Below are 22,784 nucleotides of genomic sequence, written 5' to 3' on the forward strand. Positions count from 1 at the left end.
GCGTGCACAAGGGGGAGGGGGTTGAGATTTTTAAAATGGGGCTGAAATATATTTAGCTCTATAGGGGTAAACAATATGGAAGGGGAGCCGTAAAATTCATCTGTGACGGGCCCCAAAATTTCTGTGATTGCCTCAGCCATTACTAAGCGAGAGTGACCATAACTGGTCAAACTAGTGCATTTCAATTTATGTCAGAAAAATGTATGAATCATTGTTGAAAATTAATGAAAATTTAGCAGCTATAAGAGTACAATTTCTAAGTTCTAACACCGTGAGAATTACTTTTTCCCCAGAACCAAAACTGCAACATCACAGTTCAACAACAATCTAAATTAAAAAAAAACCACTAAACCATGCCCGTTAGTTAGTCATTTTATGTAACGCAATTCTCCAGATTTCTTTTTTTTTCTATGACATGCTAATAATGATAATGGCCCCTCCGTTAGTGAAAGCTGGAACTGCTTTGGTGTGTGGGAGAGAGAGGATGTTTTGTTTGAAAAAAGTTACTATGTAATTGGAAAAGAAAAAAAAAAGAATGGCATTTGATCCCATGCACTCCATTAGTTTTTGCCCTCGTGATAAAATATAAATAAAATTTTTGTGGTACATATAATGTAAATGGCTTACTAAACGCTTGCGTTTATGAATTAATACGAGTTGTAAACTTCTGTCTGCACTTTCTACAAAAAGTTAAATATATATATATATTTTTTAATATCATTATTTTCTTTTTACTGAGTTTTTTTTAAAAAATCAGACGCAAACGGGGGATTTTTGCATGTTTGTCCATCTGTAAACGCACAACTATTTTCTGCTGCATTCAAAAGTTAATATTTTGATCAGATCGGCTAATAATACTGAATTCTATTTAGAGCTTAGAAGCATATGAGATCCAGAAACGCGGTTTTCCGAGATGAAAAAAATATTTTAAAGTTAGTTGACAAAATCGTCAAATACGACCCCCCCCCCCCCTCCGGATGAAGTTTGCTTAAATGCACCCCTCATTATGTGCATAATTCTAACTATCAATTAGTACAAATGTCATTCAATAAAATTTAGAGACAATAGCTTCCAGGTTCCTGATCAATCATTTAATGAAAGCTAAAATGACGTCTACGGATAAAGTCTACGGATTTTCTTTTCTTAAATTTTAATTGTACGCATCGAAGATTTACTCATACTTAATTGTCGTGTCACTTTCGAAATACAGTCGGACCTCCATATATCGAAGTAGCAAATTGACGGAAAAAAATTCGATATATAGAAGTTTCGATAGATGGAAACGATCTTATTTTATCATAAAAATATCCTTAAAGATTAAAATTAAAGCTAATTTTCGTGTATGAAAACCTATTTATAATTTATACGAGCATCGGATTAAATGAAAATTAATAGTTAAAAAATTAATAGAAATTACATTTTTGCTTCATTCTTCATTCTTCGGAAATTCAACTTGATCCGCAACATTAGGGGATTTTCGTTTTGACAATGTAATCGAGAGAAAAGTAAAAAAAAAAAAAATCTATTTAACTTGAATGATTTTTACTGAAGCTAAAAGGATGAGGAATGATAATCAACAGACAAAAGGGATAGCTTGAAACTACAGTGCTACTGGTTACAACTAAGCCTTGAAATAAACTTGAGGAAAAAGAAGAACTCCAGAACGGAACAACGACTTATCTACACACCCCTAAACCCCAGATTCCTTATGAGTTTCATAGCAACCTTTAGTGAACATAATTTTCTCCCGTAACCTTCATTTTTCATGAGACAAACAGTCTAAAACGGAAAAAAAAAATTACGAATGTCTCGAATTTTTTTTCGATATATAGAGATTTTTTCGATATATAGAAACCATTTTTTTTATCTAATGAACATAGAAGTTTGCTAGGATTTCGATATATAGAAAATTTCGATATGTGGAAGTTCGATATATGGAGGTTCGACTGTACCTTTTAATTGTTCAAGCGTCTTGAGAATCTTTACCTTTTCTTTGATGGTCAGGAACTTTGTCTTTTTCTTTCCATTTTCGCCAACTTAAATGAAAGAGCGCGTTTGGGAGGCATTCTATTTCATCAACTTTCATATGTAAAATGAAAAAAAAAAAAAAGCTAAGAATCCGAGCAGTTATTTGTTTAAATTTTAAACTAAAGCAAAGCGTTGTTTAGACTAATACATTGCGTGAACTTCCGCTTCCAGTGATGCTAAAGCAATGAAAGTCCATTCACAAAACCAATATTTAGGGTCAACAAAGCCCATTGTAACGCCTTGCTGCTCCTTTCCAAAAACATTTCATGTTACAGGCGAGCAATTTGTGTCCGCAATAAAAAATTAGTAACTCACGTTATAGCCATTTCGCGTAAGTCGGATCGTGTTGTAGTGGGATCCGACTGTATTATCAACTAAAGGCCAGTCAGTTGGTTTGTAAGCTTTCCGCTGGCGGGACCAAATCCATTCACAGGACGAATGTGACCCGCAGGCAGTAGGTTAGATACCACTATTACGTTCTATGCTAGCGTGTGTTACTTCAATCTTTAGAAATAACGAAAATAATTTAGGATATGTCACTTCCTCCCAGATAACAATTTGTAAGCTGATTGTTAATATACTTCTCTAACTAATAAATAAAGTCAGTTGGCAGTAAGTCGCGGGAAAACTCGTCAGTTGGTGCATTCTAGTTGGCGATAGATGCTCCCGCTTAACTCTTGCGTCATAACTGAATCGATTATTTCAGAAAGGGAGTAAGTCCTACGGAAATCCATTGGACTTTTACGCGCTTTCTGAAATCGATTCAACTTTCAATGTACCAGCTGACCATTTTTCCACCGGGGTACAGCCAGCTGATTTGTGTATTTATTCATAGTTGCATATAAAGTGTAATCAGGCAAATTCTTAGCTCAGAGGAAATAATTGAATTTTTTAATTTTTTTTACATGTTCGATCTACCAGCTGACTCATAACCCACCGCGTTACGTTAGCTGACTTTGTATTTTCCTTCGAGATAGAGTCTTAACTATAATTTGACAAAGTTTCAGCCGGGAGGAAATGATTGACTTTTAAATTTTTTTTTTACATGATTGGGAGGCCACTGTTGCCCATCCCACCCACAGACACGCAGCTGACTTTCACGAAGCGTTTTGATACCATTCCCTTAAACCTCTCACCAATTATCATTCGAGAGGAAACGACTGACCAAATTTGTACCTGGCTCCCGGACTATAAGTAAAGAGACAGTTTAGGTTCTTTATCACAAAACTTGTATGTTGTGAACCAATCTTTTGCTTATATCTCAGCAATTACACTATTTAGAGACTTCGGAATTTCACTAAATGATATGTTTAATCTTATGGTACAACTTAACGTTAAAAAAATATTTTGTTTAAAAACGAAAAACTTCAAAATAACACATTAAAAAAAAATACTACGCACTTCACATGATGCACTCAAAAAGACAAATTTTTTTTTTTTTTTGGTTCAGAAAGTACTATTATATCAGAAAGGACAAAGTATTCCTGTAGTTTTCACGAACGAAAAGTGCGCTCAAGTCATTTCAAACCAAACTTTCCCATTAAGAAAAATATGCAAGTTTCAACGCTCAAATTTATGGTTGCAAGCTAGATAATGATAGGTAAGAAATTCTCTGCATGACTTGAGTCGCACTTTTCTTCTCTTGGGAGACATGTTCTTGGACTAATTGAAAACTACAGGAATACTTAAAATGTCCTTTCTGACTCAGAAAAGTTAATTTGTCCTTTTGAGTGTATTATGAAAAGTGCTTAGTATTTTTTAAAAAATTCTGTTATTTTAACATTTAAATTAATTTAAATGAGAAAAAATAATAAGTAAGAATTTTAATCAATATTGTGACATGGTATTATACTGATACTTTCATTCATTGCATAAAAAATGTTTCATTGTGAATTTTCGAAGTTTTAAATTTGTCCACTACGCGGTTGTCGAATGTTGAAACAGGGGAATGTGGGATAAAGTGAATAAGAGGGCAAAGTGAAATGTTGAAATATTTACTCTGCTTTTATCACCATCCATCTAGTAATATTTTAATTATGTAGTAAAAAATGTTGCCTATTCCAGCGAAGAAAAAAATAACTCTGAAAATCATAGAATATGATAACACAAGCAATTTTCAAAAAAATATTCTCATATCGTAATATTTTACTGTAAGTCGAAAATTATTTTTGGTATTATTAAATGATAAATTTCTTGTAATTAACATTAGAAATATTAATTGAGACCTAATATTTGGTGCCACTGCGCGGGCTCTCGCCACTGAGTGGCTCTTGCTCCCAATCCCTTGCAAGGATACAAGCGTATCCTATTCTTATTTATGCTTATACCTAATTGTAAATAAATTAAATTGTTTAGTTATTTTAACCACGACTCATCAATGCAGTCACCAATCGCATTATACAGTCCACCGCTGGAAAATTAGTCCCCCCCCCCCGAAGCCAGGCGGCTTCAAGTATTTTAATTACTTTTTATAATTAAGCAAGTACATGCGAGGAAAGTGAAAAGTTAATTTTGTTTAATTATTCAATCATTCATTAAATCTTTTACGTATTTTTTATTAATTACTTTATTAACATACCTTAATTTAGTAATTCACTTATTTATTCATTCATACATTTATTTTCTTATTCATTCACTGTTTTACTCACTTGTTTATTTGTCCTCATACATTAATTAATTTGTTTAATTAATTATTCGTTTATTTCTTTCAGCATCTCTTCATTTACTCATTCAACCTTTAATTTACTGATTTCTTTGATCAAAAATATTTTTTATAATCGAATAGAAGACATTTCATTTCAAAAGTATTTCGTTTTTCACTTTGCCCCGTGAAAAAATAAAGCGAAAATTTTCTACTTTTTTCTTGAAAGCGAAAATTCACCGCCGAAAATGAAAAATACTATTTAAATGCAAGTTTTTTTTTTTTTTTTTTTAAATAAAATACAATGTTCTTTCATGTACTGTAATTTTCAAAACAAATTTTCAATTTGTTCATTTTGAAAAAGCTCAGTCAGCTTAACCACACTTTGCCCCACATTCCCCTACTCTGCCACAAAACAAATAATCGGTTTGTCCGTCGATATGCAGTACACCGAATGCCAAGTATTGCGTGCATCTCTGAAAAAAAAAATAATAATAATAACAAAATAAAGAAAGAAATAATACGGGATTTGCTTTTTTAAAAACTTATCTAAAGTTTGTTAGTTTTATTTTATTGTTATCCTCATTCTGGCAACTTAATCAAAATAAGTTTTTCATTTATGTTTTTCCTTTATCTATTCTTGTTGATTTCTAGCTGTTTTTTTTTTTTTTTTTTTTCATTGTGCTGTACTCTAATTTTATAATCTGGAAACAGGGTACAAAGTTTTGATAATTTCAATAGTTTTGTAACCTTCTCTATAGGAAAGTCATTGTGTTTTATTTTTTAAAAAAAGTATTTATAACCAGTTGATCATTCGTCACTAAAATAGTTTTAATTCACTTAAGACATTAATTACGCAATTAGTTTATTATTTGGAAATTTAAAGTTTAAAATATTGTGTTGTGTGATTATTTTTTATTTCCTAGGTAGGCAATAAATACTTTCATTATCAATTTGAGCGAGAAAAGTAAAACACGCGAAATTTTCGCCACAGTAATACGAAATACGAGTCTTTTCCCCCCTATTGGCATTTATCGATATTTAGGGATCGCCAAAAGTTTATTTTAGACAGTGGGCAAAGATGGCGATGAAGTAGCTCGGACTTTCAGATCTCTTTGTTAGGAGGGAGGTGTTCGCCACGTGGTTTTGATTGACAAGCTTATCTTGATGTGTATGACAGCTTGAGCCAGTTGGAACCTCATCCTTCCGACCCTACGTAGAGTTGGAAGGCATTGGATTGGTCAATAGTATTTCCAGTCAGTTGGGCGGAAGCCTCCCGTGGTGAAAAATTGGGCCAAATGGGAAAACACCAACTGAAATGTAGTCAGTGGTCACTTTTAAAGATAAATCCCTAAGGCCTAAAGTGAATGAGTGGCGTTGAGCAAGCCCAGGGGACAAGGGATTAAGATGTCGGGTGGAAGAGGTTCTCAATCTTTCTTGCCAGCAATAAATTACCCCCTGAAAGGTAATATTAGTTTTGGGTTAGGTGGTTGGCAATTACGATTGTTAGAACCTCTTCCACCCGACACCTCAATTGCCTACCACCTGACCCAAAACTAATATTACCCTTCAGGAGGTAATTTACTGCTGGCAAGAAATATGCACGGGTGCTTGATGGCGCCAGGAAAAAAAAAGGCTGTTATACTTGTCCTTGGCGATGAGGTCGCGCCAGCCCATTTAGCGACTTCGTGTAATTTGGCAGACCTGAGTGAGTTTGAGATTACAAAAGATCAGCCAATGATACTTGAAGCTGAAGCAAAGTTTTTTTTTTTTTGACATCCGGCGCGTTGCATTTTTTACATTTTAGTCGCTTTTAGACTTAAATTGCTGCAGTTATTTTTTTTTTAAATAGCCGTTATTGTCTCAATTTAGGTTTAAATCGTCGTCATAGTTGCCAACACTTCAAAATGGTCGGCAGTGGCAGCCCTATGTTCTGAAAGAATTCAGTTACTTTCAGCTTTCAGACATCATTTAGCTTTGAATTAAAAGCTCTTTCCATATTTATAAATGTAACTTTTGCTGATTGTGTCGATTTAAGTAATTACTATTGAACTGACCAAAGCCGTGCGGGTACAGTTAAAAGAAATTATAAAAATCAAGTAAGGACATACAGGGTGCCTTCCAATAAAATGTTTCACCAATGAGTCATTCCATTTCAAATCAGGCAGGCAGGTATGAAAAGTGTCATATGACCATCACCGATTTTTTTGAAAAAAATACAGTAGTTACAACTCAGGGACATATGAAATATCCCAAAAGGATTTTGCAAGAAATTTTTTTTTCTTCAGTTACAGCCTAATAAATTATGCACAAAATCCGCCATTTTGGAAAAAAAACGGCAAAACACTCCATTTGAAATGGAAACTATTTCAAAAGTATTTAACCTATTTGAATAATTCTTTTTTCTAAAAATAAATAAGGACCCATACATCCTCTAGACATCGTTTTTGAAAGTTTTGTTAGGTTTTTTGATAAAGAAAAAAATTCATTTTTACCGATTTTACGATTTTTTTTCTCCATGAAAAAAAAGTTTTTTTTTTACTAAACGGAGATGGCAGTCTAAAGCCCTTATATGATAGTTTTATAACATATTTTATTTTAATCCTTGGATGCATACAGTCTCGGAAATAAAATTTGAAATTTTGAAAATTTTCAAAAATTAGCAATTTTTGAAGTGATTTAACTCAAAAAACCCATTTTTTAAAAATCTAATAATTGGCTCATTTGAACCCCATATAATGCTTAACAAGTGGATGGACACCGCATCCCGTATTTTTTCCCATAAAATGTTTTATGATTTTTTGAAAGTGATCTTATCGCCGCCCATTGCATGCATGGTAAAATAAAAATGTCTAATAATTTCAGTAACTGAAATTCTGATTATATTAATGCCTAATAGCTACAATAACGGTGCACTTTATTAGGAACAACTAAAATCTTACTGACTTTTAATAATATATTAGTAACAAACCGCTTTTGATGACCCAGTCAATTCGTCTTTTTGTAAGTATGTAGCCTTTAGATAGAAGAGCCTTTGGTGATTATATTAATGACTAATAGCTACGATAATGATGTACTTTCTAAGTAACAGTTAAAATCTTTCCCTTTTTTTAAAAAAATAAATAATAGTTTATTTTGTTTCCAAAGCTATACATTCACCGTTATTTTCATATGCAGCAACTAATCATATTTTTTCTCTTTCAATTATGTTTCTCTTCAACTCAATTACTCGACAGGGGAAAACATCAAAGGGAAGAACAATACAATGCATTTAAAACGATTAACTTTAATTTCGTGCTTTGGTTGTCATTGACGAATGTTGTCACATAATTTGTAGATCCTAGCTCGTATGATTACTTTTATACGTAAGAATATGTATACTAAATTCAAACCGCAAAACTCACTTGTAGTTTAAGAATTTAAAAAGCCCACCTGTTTTATGAGAGAAGTAATCAATTGAACATGGTTGTAAGTTGAAGTAACCTAACAGATCTCTCTCACCAAAGGTATTGTGCGTTCATGAGGAGAAGAGACTTCGGAACGCCTTCCCGAAAGCAAAGCTAAGTTTAGCGCGGGGGTGATCGCTACCGCTTTCAATTGAGACAACCCTAAATTTGGCGGGCATTTAAATTTGTAAAAATGTCTTTGTGTTCTTTCCTTTCGTTTCTAGCTTCGCGTAATTGTCGTCTACGGGGAATCTATACTTTTTAAACTGAAAATCTCAGAACAAAAATATTGTATTTACAAAAAAAAAGTAAGGTATTTTGTTTTCCGAATGAAACATTTTTATTAAGGATAGGCTTTCTGAATTTTGAACGATATCCTTTTAAACACTAACGTCCTATATTCGAAATTGCAAGTGCGCTGATGAAAAAAAAGGGGGGGGGGGGGACAGGAAAACTTCATTGCCACACAGACTGTGGGATTGAAATGCTTAAGGGTTGCGTTCGTTTTGAAGACTTAATATCTCTCTCCATCTCCCTCTCCCTTTTCTTGAGGGGGGGGGGGGTGACTCAGTAGCTTTTACGGGTTGGGTCTTTTTGATGCATCTGTATGGATTGTACAAAATTTCAGATCATATAGAGCGGATATACAGTCAGTAGATCTACAGTAGCAGTTATTTTTGAAAAATGATGAAAACATTATTCGAACAAAAGTTGCCCCCCCTCACCCCTCCCCCAAAAAAAAAAACTTGGTTGAACCAAAGGCGGGGACTGGGCAATTGTTCCAGAAAGGATTTACATGTGAGAAATAAAAGTAAATGAGAAAACAATAAAAAATCAATCTGAAATATTTAAAGCAATTGACTATTAAAATCAAGGCTATTTCTCTAAGTATTGCATGAATATTAATGTTTAGAAATATGTAATAATTTGCGATGCGTTATAAAAGTGTCTTTGGTTTGAATACTGTTTTAAAATTATAGGTTCATCGGTTGGGCCGGCTTAAGAGATGACGACTACCCCCAGGGCGAGTATTTTCAAGGCGGGGGGGGGGGGGAGGTAACCAACTTCGTTTCTGGGGGAGGGGGCGCATATAACACTTCAGTACACAGTAGCCTAACGTAAACACGGATTGTCCATAAAGGACGTTACACTTCACCTTAGCCTCTCCCCTCGTCACATCTCACGCAATGTTCGATGAACATATTGCTATAACGAACACTTTTATTTGGACCAAAATATGTGAAGTCATATTTCTTATAATCCCCTCCTTCCCCCTTGAGACTAACTGTCCGAAGTTCATAAACCCCGAACCCTCTCTCCCTACCGCTTTCAAGAGTGACATCATTTGTGAACGACTCCTTAGGTTTGCTCTAAGTCACCAAAATCGCAGTAACAATTGTTTTAAGGGAAAAGACCGGCTCCCCCCCTCCTTCCTGGATAGCTCTAGTCACAATTTCTTTATGATCATGTATGTTTTTAATAAAGAATCATATCGCACTCCGGCAAGGAAAGTGACACAATTCAAAATCTGGGAAAACCGTACCGGCTACTGATTTAAAATCTAAATTTAGTGCTTTTTCTCGACACAAAAACCACAAAGTTAGCTCACCTAAATGGTGCGGGGGGGGGGGGGGCGTAGAAACGATTTCATCAATAATGACACATCATTAAAATTTCATAATTTGGAAGAATATTTTTCGAGCTTAAAGTATGCATTATGTATCTATACTTCAAAAACTAATTAATTAACATCACATAATAAGTTGACTGCGCATATTGTAATGTTTGAGACTAAATCACTTAAAATTACTATTCAGGGTTCATACCCTTTAGGCAGAAAAAAATTCAAGCACTTTTCAAGGTAAAAAATTTTGTTTTCAAGGCAATATCATAAATTTGTACAAAAAATATTGTATGCAGATTTCATTTACTACAAACACATAGAAATAAGGCAATAATACAAAAAAGTATAGGAAAACAAAATTGCTTTTTCTACAACGAGAGACGTTTTGATGAAAGATCTACTGTGTTGAAAGTTTTTCTGAAAATGTTTGAAAAGTTTGGTCATAAAGAGAAGCAGATACCAAGAGGTTTAATTTTGAGGTTTTTCAAAGGTTGCAGCAGTCAGAGGTTTGTATATTTTCTAGAATCAGCAAATTAATACTTTATAAAAAAAAACTTTCATAAGTGCTTTTAACTTTTATGGGAAGAAACTAAAATACCCAAGTTCAATGGCATTGCCAGAGAGGAGTTTTTGAAGTCCCCCCCCCCCCGGTTTCAACATTTATTTCCAATATCTATACAGTGGTTTATTACACTATAAGGGCGGTTAGGACAAAAACACTACCCAGAAAGTTATTTCAGTTTGCACTATTAAGTTCTAAAAATATCAGGTTTGCAAATCATTTATAAGTATGCAAATCAATTATTCGTATGTATTTATTAGCTGTTCAGCCAATAAGGCATTTCAACTGTCCTAGAGTAAATTTAAAAATTAGGAAGCAAGAAAAGTTTATGAAAGTCCACAGTCCAGTCTCTACACCTCAAAATATACAAAAGCAGCTTAAGCAGTGATAAATACTCTGAATGCAAACTTGAGCCTATTCAGCTTTCATTGATTAACTTGCAATAGACAATAAATGTGCAAGTTCAGATTTATAGAGCCATATTTCGAAATTGAAAAGATTCACAAGAAGTTGACATATATTATGACAAAAGTAGTTTTATTTTGGGAAAAAATGGGTTATCGTTGAAATTAGAATTTAAATTTAGAAAGGCATTAATATTCAGGTGTAATTGTGATTTGTGAGTTCATAAAAAATTACCTGAAAGTTTCAAAGAGCAAAATGGGGCGAGGGGGGGGGGAATAATTTTTAAAACTAAGCCCCCTATTACTTGAATATACATATGTACAACAATAACTTTTGCTATGCATACAATTCATAAAATAGTTTATCAAGTCAAAATATTCTGCATAGAAATACCATGCCCAGTGCCTGTTGGTAACCAGCAACAGGCACTGGGCCTAGCTAGGCTGGTACTGGTCAGTTTATTAGATCCAAATGAAGATGAATGACCCTCCTTAAGCTATCTACCCCTTTGCTGATTAAAGCCTCTTTCAGTAAGCTCCAAGTACCCACAACCTTAATAAAGTAGTAATTTTGAACATTTGAGGAAAAGGGGAAAATTGGAGATATAGGGAGGTAAAAGTATAAAAACGAACACTACACGATTTCAAGTGAATAATCATAACACAACCACCCCTGTTATACACCTTATTTATTTTAGCAGACATAAAAAAATGATGTACTTATAAATAAAATTATATAAATCAACTTTATATTTAAAATACAAACTTTAAGTTAATTTGTTAGGTGCTCAACTGCTGAAATTTAAATTTTTTTTTTTAAATCAGTTATGACCAAAAATTAGGTAAAGATAATCATTCAAAATTGCAAAAATAAATAAGCAAATAATTAAACAAGACCAAGGTAATAAATTCTTTAACTCTTTAGTTATTAAAATAAAAAATAAAATAAGCTAATCTGATGTAGCAGTGTCAAAATAACTACTAATTGCCAAAAATATAAAAATATTTACAAATACAAAAGGATTGAAATCTCAAACAAGGGAAGCAAATTTTCACGAATTCAGTTTAATGTTGTCATGTTTCCCATAAAATAAACTTATATTTTACTGAAATTAAACATAAAATATGCTAATCTACGGTAGCAAATATGAAAATAACATCCGATTAGAGAATATATTTAAATATTTGCAAGATGCAAAAAGATTGAAATTTCAAACACGAGAAGCAATTTTTCGCAAAGTCCGAGTTTGTTCGACGTGGTATGTTTCCCATGAAATAAATTTATTTGTTTTTTATTAAAATTAAACAAAAAATATACTAATCTAAGGTAGCATATGCGAAACTAACATTTGATTAGCCAAAATATTTAAATATTTGCAGGATGCAAAAAGATTTGAAATTTCAAACACAAGAGAAATTTTCCACGAAACCCGAGTAAGTTCAATGTTGTCATGGTTTCCAAATTAATATCTTTGTTAATTAATGAAATTAAAAACAAAAAAAATAAACTAATCTAAGGTACCATATGTCAAAATATCTTTCGGTTGTAAAAAACATCAAAATATTTACAAGATGCAAAAGGATTGAAATCCCAAACACGGAAGCAATTTTTCGCGATGTTGCATACTGAACACATGTTCAGAAAATTGCATTGGTGAAATACTTTTTTAAAACTTCTAAGCACAATTCGTTGATTTTTGAGAGAATTTAAGCACTAAGAAACTTTTTCAAGGTTTTAAAACTTTTTCAAGGTTTTCAAACACTTGAAAATGAACTTTTTTTTTTCAAGCACTTTTCAAGGTTTTTCAAGGGTGTACGAACCCTGCTATTGCGTCAAACCTTAATTTTCTCCATTGCTGTTTGTTTTTTCTTGTGGTTGAGTCAGTTTCCTTGCCAGTGTGGGATATGTTGAACAACTGAATAGGTTGACTATAGCAACGTTTCTTGATAAAAATAACGCATTTTACATTCAGAGCCAAGGACGGATCCAGAAACTATTCAAGGAGGGGGGCGATTGATTTCACACCCTTACCCTTTTATAAATTCGCAAACCTCCGCCCCCCCCCCTTTCCAAACACCATGAAAGATCGTCTCATTTCAGTTATTTTGGGAAGGGGAGGGACTTCCTTTTCTACAAAATTGCGGAGGAGTGTACCAAACCCCATCCCTTACCTTAACGCCATCAAAGGTGTCCCATTCAAGTTCCTCTTTTTTTTTTGGGGGGGGGGGGAATTCAATTTTCCAAACTTTCCTGAGAAGAGCCCTTGAACCCTATAACCCTATTTAATATCATCTAAAATCTTTTAAAATTGAGTTTTTGGAACTTTGAAATACTTCCTATACAAAGTTAAGATCTCTATCAGTAATGTGTTAAGAATAAGATATGTGCTACACTTTCATTTTCCAGACAGCAAGAGCTTCGTCAAACTATTGAAGATAGGCTAAAACAATTTTCAACTTCAGTATCAAAGACATGCCGTATAAGAGTTCTGCATCTCGACTCAAGGAAGGGGCGGTCGCCCCATCGCCCCTCCCTTGTGTCCGTCCTTGTTTGGATCTGTATTAGAATACGGGCAACAAACTTTTGCCTATTTTATGATCCCCACACGTAACGCTGTTCCGTAAAAGTACTGGAAGAACTGAATTACTTTTAGAGTAATCGAAAAAACTTGAATAAAAAAAGCATGTATATTTTTTCGTATTTACAAAAATAAATAGGTTAAAACAGTAACATAAAACGTTGTTTCAGGCACTTATTCAATTATTCTGTAGATAACCATATTGGCGTGTGAAAAGCTTTAATTTTTGTTTTGTTCCTTTTTTCATTTCTGAAGAATAAAAGCCATATTGGGAAGAAAAAAATAGTACTAAAGTATTGAAATGTGTCACACAGAGTGCTTTAAATGTGTATGGTTAAAAATGAAGTGCCTAGGAATCGAAATAGTAGTTCAATACTTTTTCATACTGTCTCTACATGATTACATCAATTCAACATTTTTTTAAACAAAATATTGACTGTTTGAAATGGGCCAAAAATGAGGTGACAGAGAAATATTTTCAGAAAAATTCGAAATTAAAGTTATCGTCTGTCATTTTCTTTTTTTTGTTGTTATTTTTTCAATGCGATGATAGTTAAAAAATCTTTTGGCATTAATTTTTGCTTGTTCACTTTACAAATCTACGTATTATTTTAAAAATGACTCGTATTCGCAAAGTAACAACAAACACAATTTGAAAACGCATTAATTCTTCATTATATTCGAAGTAAAACAGTTCGAAATATTGCAAAAGTAGTTCATTTATCCCTAAGCACTGTGTAATATTTAATAAACGCTTTAAAGAAGAAAATCGGATCGAAAATAAGGTGAGAAATGGTTGACCAGCAAAGATAACAATATGCGATTAGAGATTTATAATTAGAATACCTATGAAAAACCCACGTTTGAGAGCTGTGAAAGTTTCAGCAGAATAGAAGGAAAAATTTTCCTTCCAATTTCACCTGCAACTGTTCACCGTGTTTTCAGAAAATGTTTACTTAGCGTGAAAGACAGAAAGTTTAGGATTTCCTTCGCAAAATCAATGATAGATTAACCCAAAACTTATAGAAATACACTGCAAATCTTAAAATACTTTTAAGTCGAAGTCGAACAATTGTCTTAGTAGCACACCTTTTTTTCGGGAAAGAAGGTGGGAGGTAATTTCTTAGAAAATTATAGAACACTCGTCTTCTTACAGCGCGATAACGATGGCCAATTGCAACCTTTCTCAGTGTTGGTCTGAAGCCTCATCCCCAAAAGATGCATATAGAATCTTCCGATACCACGTGTTGGGGGCGTGGCCAAGTCTCAACTAAAGAAAAACGGACAATAGCTATTATAGCCAGAGATCCAATTTCTAACAAAAGAAGTGCAGGATCCCTATAGTCTTCAGAACTTATTTTAATGCTTAAGTGGCCTAAATTCGGTCAAAAATACAAAAATTTGAGTGAAACGAATAAGTATGGGAGCTCAGCTCCCATAACAATTAGGCGCTGGATTAGCAGAAAAATATAATTATGTAACGAAGTACAAAAAGACGAATTGGCTGGGTCATCAGAAGCGGTTTGATACTGCTATATTATTAAAAGTCAGTAAAATTTTATTTGTTGCTGATAAAGTGCACCATTATTGTAGCTATTAGGCATTAATATAATCAGATTTTCAGTGACTGAAATTATTAGGAAATTTTATTTTACATGCATGCCATGGGCGATAAGGTCACTTTCAAAAAAATCATAAAGCATTTTATGGGAAAAAATACGGGATGCGGTGTTTATCCACTTGTTAAGCATTATATGGGGTTCAAATGAGCCAATTTTTAGATTTAAAAAAAAATGGTTTTTTTTTGAGTAAAACTTCATTTCAATAATCGCTAATTTTTGAAAATTTTCAAATTTTATTTCGGAGGCTGTATGCATTCAAGGATTATAATAGAATATGTTATGAAACTATCATATAAGGGCTTTAGACTGCCATCTCTGTTTAGTAAAAAAACTTTTTTTTTCATAGAGAAAAAAAATCATAAAATCGGTAAAAATGCATTTTTTTCTTTATCAAAAACCTAACTAAACTTTCAAAAACTATGTCTAGAGGATATATGGGTCCTTATTTATTTTTAGAAAAGAGGATAATTCAAGTAGGTTAAATACTTTTGAAATAATGTCCATTTCAAATGGAGTGTTTTGTCGTTTTTTTCAAAATGGCGGATTTTGTTCAGAATTTTAATAAGCTGTAACTGAAGAAAAAAAAAAAAAATTCTTGCAAAATCCTTTTGGGATATTTCATATGTCCCTGAGTTGTAACTACTGTAATTTTTTCAAAAAAATCGGTGATGGTCATGTGACAGACCTTGCCTGGTCTGAAATGGAAAGGCTCCAATGCAAAAGAAAGTAATCCCAAAGAAAATGCTCGTAAATCAGCTTGATATTAAAATATTTATTGAAGATGATTACAATACAATTTAAAAAGGAATCAACAAAAAACTACATTAGTAAAACCTTAATACATAAATATGGAAGACAATTTTAGTACACGTTGTAAAAGTTATACAAAATAATTTGTATACAGTGCTAATACAAGTATAGAAAGCAATAGCAACACATAAGACCATATAACAATATATTTAGTTAATGTGAGATGGGGCAGTCTAGGTAGGGGAATGTGGGGTTCAGCAAAGAGACACTAAAATATTTCTGTTCGCAGCGCCATCTATCTAGCAATATTTTAACAAATTAAAAATGTAGTTTAAGAGGGGGAAAAAAGAGATACATCTAAAGATCAAGGTATATAATATCAAAAGTCATTTTAAAAATTTGATACTCATATTGTAAGGTTTGTGAAAAATGATTAATTTTTTTTTCTTCACAAAATATCAGTTTTGGTAATTACATTTTAAGTAATGAGATCTACTGAAATCTAATGCAGCATGTATTTATTTAACGTTATGCATGTTTTGACCTTAATTATTTAATAATATTTGTCAAATACCTGGCCGAGCTAAATGAAATTATTTATTTAATTTAGTTAATCATTTTCTTATTAATTTATTTACTCACACATTAATTTATTCATTCATTTCGTGTTTTATTATTTGTTCAAATACTCATTCATTCATTTACTTATTTATTCATTCATTTGAGAAAAGTATTTAAATGAAATGTGAAATTGAAATTTTTTTTTGCTTGAACATTTACTGCTAAAAGTGAAAAATGTAAAAATTTTGGTGCATTTCCAATAGAAATTTTTCTTTTTGCTCATTTTGAATAACATGAATTACCTTAACTAACCTTCACTTTGCCCTGCACTCCCCAACATAAGAATGATTTGGATGCTTTCATGTTCTATTTTTCAAAATGTTAAAGCAAAAAAGTAGTTTTGTATTCCATCATTAAAATTTAAAAAAAAAAGGATCTGTGAATTGAAATTTAGGTGTAGAAAATTCAGAAAATCACAACAGTAAGTGTGATTAGTTCCCCCACCACACATATGTGGTTTCTAGTTGATTATTACAATAAATGTGATAGATTATGATTGGAGAATTTTGTTTTTCATTTTATTCATGATCATGTAAGTGCTGTTGTTTTATTAGTCTACATGTGAGGCATTTAGCATTAAATCTAGCTCAATCTATGGAGACAAAAAAGAAAAAAAAAGCACGAATAAGGCTGTTTTCCATAGACAGCGGTTTTTTTACAGTAAGTTTTTACATGATAAAGCTGAAAAAGTCCCAAATTGCTTTGTACCATAATAGTATGTACCAAGAAGTATGTAATTACGAGAAAAAGTGAATTTCCGAAATTTATGAATTGAGCTGGTTTTGATACACATCTGATTAAATGGTTATAACTAAACTGCTTCCATAAACAGCATTCTGCAGCAACCAGATCAGAGTGAACTCTCACCAAATTAGACATATAAACAATTACACACAAAATGCACTTTAGGATTTTCAAAGGGAAATTTTAATTCAATCAACGCTGATAGGTTGCCTTTTGTATGAAAACACAGCAAATTTAATGACAGAAATGATTCACACAAAAGGAATGAACGTAAAAATAAGAAAATAATGTGTTTTCTTCCATACAATGTGCTACCTATATATATAATGTACAATTATGAACTCTTAAGTGCATGTTGTGCATATCAACTTTTGTGACAATATTCTCAACCGTTTAGCTGTGGAAAGTTGAATTAAAACCACCTTGTGCATAAACATTCACATGGTATCATACATAAACTATATACACACATACATACCATAGAAGCAATATATACATACATAAATAAATGCATATGATCCATACATTTTTGGAAAACATAATTTTAGAGGCACACTTATTTAGATGTTTGAAAATAGAAGAAATTTCAAGTTCTTTACTCAATAACTGTTTCAGTTTTTATCTGAAAATTATCAGTAACAAAAACTTTGTTTTATACCTTTGAAATTTGGCTCAGACAGAGTTAGCATATTGCTTTAGAATGGCATATTTTAAAATCATATTCAGGCTTTTAAAGTCAAATAAAAATTAATGAAAATTATTCAGTAAGAATATTTACAAACCACATTAACACTATTTATTATGTAATCATTCTCAAATATAATCATGACAGAATTGTAGTTGTGGGGAGAAAAACAAATTTAGGGTAAACTATTTAATTTAACTGAATAGGTTAGTTCAAAATCTGTTTTAAACTACCGTAGAGAGTCTAGCTTTTTTCTTAATGAAAAATGGAAAATGATTTTTATTATATGCTTTCATCACTATAATATTCATTTGAGATAACAAAGTATAAAACTATTTTTTTTAAATTTCCAAATAAAATCTATAGCATAAAATAAATTAACACAAAATTTTGTTTAAATCTTACCTACTGAAAAACTAGGACCAAATCAAAACAGAAGTTCAGCTTTGATTAACTTTGGAAGAAAATAAGAAAATTTAGATTAAAATGTTCGGATATTCTCTCTAAAAAGATATAAGAATATTAATTCTACATTAATTAGGAATTCAGAAAAGCAAGAACAATTGCGGCTTTGAAACTAGAACCACATCTATTACTTAAAAACATTTTTCAGATTTTTTTTAACACTCCTAAAGCAATATTACATTTCATTTCATTATATGATACATTATTATTTAGTATCAGCAAACATTTCCTATAGAAGTACTGAGAAAATTTTCAAAGATTATTATTTTAATATTAAATTTGGGCTGAATTTATGCAGAAAAATTATTATTTAATAAAATTAATAATTATGTAAATAGGGACAGTTTTTTTGAAACGTAATATTAATTAATGACATCTAAAACAAACTCCATAAATGAGCACTGTGACATTAACTTTTTCTACTGTTTTGCCTAATCTTTCCCGAAAATAGTGGATCAATTAGTCATACAATAAAAATAAAAGATCTACCATAAATACAAAAATTGCAATGAAATCCAATTTCAAAAAACTTTTCAATGAAATAACACACTAAAAACAACTCATAAATGTAATTATGCATGTAAATAAGCACTATGAAAAACATAAAAATAAGCCTGAATAAAACAAAATTCAAAAACAAACCAAAAATTCAAGTAACTTAAGCACGAGCCTCATGCTATGTATTTCAAGATAAAAAGGATTAAAAAGTAGTGCCTATCTTTTATTAACATTAAAAAAAAAACATAACTTAGAATGATAAATTTAGTAAAGCAGACACTTTTCTGACTTAACACTTAAAATTTACAAGAGAAAAATGTGTTTGTAAGCAACAAAATTAATAATTGCATTCAAAATTACACAAGTACCCTTTAATGAACACTTTGACAGATTTTTTTCATGTTTAGCCTTTTCTTTTTTTTTAATAAAATAGTGCAGCAATTAATCATATAATAACAAAAGGCAAAATATTTTTAATGAAATTAAAAATTTTAATAGATTTTCATTAATAAACAAAAATTACTCCCAAATGCAATGTAAATAAGCATTATAAAAATACATAATATCAAATCCCCCATTATTAAAATGTTAGTTTTGAAAGAGTCAAAACATTGAAATCAAATCAAAATAGTCCCATGCCCTGGATCGCAAAATGGGAGAAAAACCTTAGTGCTGTTTACCTTTTATCAACATAAAAACACAACACATAATGTGAAACTTAAAATTAATACACAACAAAATTAATAGTAACATTCAAAATTAGACAAGAACAAAATCATGTACCTCCCTCTCTTCTGTCATGTGATTATATGATTTTAAAAAAAAATGTAATAACTTCTCGAGTTATTGGACTTTTTGAACTCGTGGAGTTGGTTTGAGTTTCTATCATGACATCAAGGGATTACAAGTAACAACAGTACTGTGACTATCCCCCTCCTTCCTTGTTTTGCATTTTTTAAAAATAAAAGTAAGCAATTAATCACTTACTACAGACCAAAGAGAAACTAAAAATTCACAATAGAGTAATAACGAGACTTTAAGGAATAACAAAAATTCTGATCTAATACCTCATATTCACAAAAGAAACATGCTTTTACTCTGTCACAAAACAAATATATATGAAAACGCACTAGATTTGTTTTTAGTTAGTAATATTTAAAATAAATTCTTAGAGCATGTCAGAAGAACTTAGAGCATATTAGTTATCTGGTTATTATGTTGAATTGCATATGAAGTTCATAAAAAGCACTATAAAAGCATTTCTATACAAACTATGCCAATGAAAACTTTGACCTGTTATGCCATGTATTTTAAGATGAATTCTGCTTTAAGTTGTATAGTTTTATACCATTACAAACAAAGTATAGTTACAGCACACAACTTAAAAACAATTCTGAAATTTCCCAATGCCACTCAAATACTTAGAGAAAAATTCAGTTATAAACATCAAGGTTTTTAAATTTTATTTCATGCAATACAAAAATTTTAACTCGGTTAAGAAATGCAAATTATAACAACTCTCATGCAAAATTTATGATTTCAATAGCATTGAATTGATTATATAATTTCAATGCTGATAATTATGACTTTGGTTTTCATGATAACAGTTGAAATTAGGCATACATATCAATCAGGAAAAGCAACTGGGAATCACTTTCCCTTAGCTCAATTGTTTACAACCAGACCAACTTGGACTCAAACTGTGAACGAAATAAGATTTTTTGTTGTGTTTGAACACTTTTGATTTTTCAAGCAATTCTATTAAAAAAAAAAAAAAAAAAAAGTATTTTTTCATTGCTTGAAATATAAATGGCAAATCTCTTTAGATTATAAACTAGCAAAATATATCTTTCAAAATTTTCAGAGAAAAATAAGAGAGAGAGATAGGAGAGAAAAAAAGAGTAAAAAGTATTGAAATTATTATTAAATAGTAAAAATTAATGCTGTGTATTTTAAACATTCAATAAAGTTAATTTTTATCGATGATTTAAAATAGTACTTAATTTTTCATTTAAATTATATCATTTTAAAACTGGCTGACCAGCGATAGCTTTGGAACATCCGATTAAGCTGTTGTTCTGAGCGCATTGGATAATTTTAACAACCAAATTCTGGAATTTTTTTTATCCAGAAAACATTTTGAAAATAATATTGGCATGAACAATTTTAAAACAATAAATACTAATGGTAGATGACTAATTTATTTATTTTACTTGTAACTCTGGCAATTATTTTTTTAAAGCTGCTTGTTTATAAAAAAGAATATCATTCAACAGAGAAAGAGCTACTGTTAACCTTTCATTTTCAGCGTGGATTCTTTACATCTAAAACGTAATTTAAAGTAAAGAGATGGGCAATAAGAAATTGCGGGCAGCTAAGAGTACAGGATCAGATATAACACTCCAGAAGAATAGACATCAAGGACCTGTGTAATTGTATCACAATAATGAAAAAACAAGCAAACATTTACAGTTTAGGGCCACAAAAGAAGAAAAAAAAAGCATTATTGAAAACAAGGTAATTTAACTCAGCTGAAAACTTTTCATATCCAGTAAAAAGAACACATGACTTTAATTCAAAATGTTCCTGTGGAGTATGCAATTAAAACTAACCAACAAAATATGTTAATAGAAAAAATAAAGCACTGGGATAATTAATTTAACCAAAAAATAGTATAAAAAATTTCTCATGAATCATTAAAATATCTCAACATCTATTATCATTTTTATAAATGATTGACATTATTAGATGAAAAGATTTCCGAATAAATTCTGCATAAAATACAGCTTTTAAAAAGCTTTGTTGCTTTACACTGAAGAGTGAAACACTGCTACAGCTTCAAACAAATTTGAAGCATTAAAGTCCAAAATATTGTTTATAAAAACATTGTGCACCCGATAGTCTAAAATTTTAACAATCATGACCAAGCATTCTTGCAAGGCTATTTCCCTTTGCACAAGAATTTTGACTCATTTCTCCTTTCCTACTTTCACTGTGGTTACATTCTGACAGATTTGATTGTTTGACACTGAAGAACTTGGATCTTCTTTTTCCACCTTGATTGCAATGGCTGGTTTAAAGTCGGTTACATGAGACTCTGAAGAAACTTGGCTCACACACGATTTAGCATCACTTGACATATGCATAAAATGCCTATCTAAGGTATTAAAAGAGGCTGCAGAGTTTTCTGAAGCACAGGAATACATTACATCAACAGTATTACCTGTTTTACTAGTGTCAAGCTTTGTGGGTGTTACATTAGCATTCTCCTTTCTAAAGTTATTTGAAGAAATATTGTTTGCAGTGTTCACTTCACGATTTTTTCTGTGTACACGTTTTGTGGGTGTTCCATAGTTTATACGTTCTTTATTCCTTAAACACATATGGGTGATATTTATTTCACATTCAGTAACATCTTCCTTTTTTATTCTTGGTACAAAATCAGTACAAAAACTATCTAATGTATTTAAAGAAGCTGCAGGGTTTTCTGAAGCACAAGAATACATTTCACCATCAGTCTTCTTTTTACTATTGTTAAGCTTAGAGGGTGTTATATTAACACTCCTCTTTTTAGAACTTGTCCTACGAGGTGTTAGTTGCTGGTTATGCTTTCTAGAGTTATTTGAAGAAATACTATTCTTTTTAAGTACACATTTTGTGGGTGTTCCATAGTTTATACGTTTCAAGTTTCTTAAAGACATATGAGTGATATTTATTTCACATTCACTAACATCTTCATTTTTAGTTCTTGGTACGAAATCAGTACAAAAACTATCTAATGTATTACACATAGGGGTGAGATTTGTTTCACATTCAGTAGCATCTTCCTTTTTTATTCTTGGTTCAAAATTAGTACAAAAACTATCTAATGTATTTAAAGAGGCTGCAGAGTGTTCTAAAGCACGAGAATGAATTGGATCAACAGTTTTCGTTTTCTTTTTCCTTTTGTTAAGCTTAGCGGGTGTTATATTAACACTCCTCTTTTTAGAATATGTCCTACGAGGTGTTAGTTGCTGGTTATGCTTTCTAGAGTTATTTGAAGAAATACTATTCTTTTTAAGTACATGTTTTGTTTGTGTTCCATAGTTTATACGTTTCATGTTTCTTAAAGACAT

The 22,784-nt window shown here is 31.4% G+C and overlaps 1 protein-coding gene across 1 annotated transcript in view; it reads right to left on the bottom strand.

Moving 5' to 3' along the window:
• The window catches only part of LOC129219108 (uncharacterized), a 67,495-nt gene that overhangs the window by 43,736 nt on the left and 975 nt on the right, over positions 1-22,784 (bottom strand). The gene's annotated exons all lie outside the window — the stretch shown is intronic.

The sequence above is a fragment of the Uloborus diversus genome, chromosome 3 (genome assembly GCF_026930045.1).
Source record: "Uloborus diversus isolate 005 chromosome 3, Udiv.v.3.1, whole genome shotgun sequence".
NCBI classification, from domain to species: Eukaryota; Metazoa; Arthropoda; class Arachnida; order Araneae; family Uloboridae; genus Uloborus; species Uloborus diversus.